Genomic DNA, 858 nt, shown 5'->3' with positions numbered 1-858 from the left:
CACCTATGAGTTAGTTGTTGAGTATTTCACTGCATTACACAGAGACTTCATTCGGATTTAACCATAATAGAAGCTTGTGTTTGTATAGCACATTGCACATTCCCTAAACTTACCAATGTATTATATTACTTATTTTGGATAACATCACTAGTTCCAGTTTAAATGGCTTTTCTTAAGGTTACGGGGCAAACTAATAGAGGATTCAGGACTAGAACCTTCCAATTTTTTTCTAGAATGTTTTTACCACCAAAACAAACAGAATGCCAGTTTGCATGTATATGGCAATACGTGGTTTACAAAGTAGTTTCACAGACGTCAGCTCCCTTGACCTTTGATCAGTGATAAGCAGATCGGGCTCTATTATGCCTGGGTAACCACTGAAGAGAACATGACTCAGCCTCGCCCAGTGGCTCCCACACTGGCCTGGTTGACTAAGTGCAGGGTAAAGACCCTCCCTGTTCTTTGCACCCATTCTACTGCCAACAAAAAACAATAGCATCCAATTCACTTCAGAAAACAATTTCCTTGTGCTTTGCAGCAGGTACAGTTTGACCGTTGGCATTTGAGACTGTAACGTCTATTGCTTCCTTCATCTAAAAGCAGCTCTGCCGGCTAGCCTTGGGCAAGGTCAGCCTTTGAAAATTTGGTTCTGAGACTCGCGTCAATTGATCCCATCAGAGCTGGCCACACGGCTACAGAGGAGCCTCACCAACTGCCCAGCCTGACCAGGCATGCTTGAGTTGGTAGGCAACTCTTGTTGCAAGGGTTAACAGTTCTGTTCCAAAAGTGGGTTGAATAGTGAACCTCAAAAAAATATATCTACATCTTAACCCTTGGAATCTGTGACTATAACTTTAT

This window comes from Chrysochloris asiatica, unplaced genomic scaffold (genome assembly GCF_000296735.1).
Source record: "Chrysochloris asiatica unplaced genomic scaffold, ChrAsi1.0 scaffold00049, whole genome shotgun sequence".
Lineage (NCBI taxonomy): Eukaryota > Metazoa > Chordata > Mammalia > Afrosoricida > Chrysochloridae > Chrysochloris > Chrysochloris asiatica.
This window is presented reverse-complemented; position numbering follows the sequence as displayed.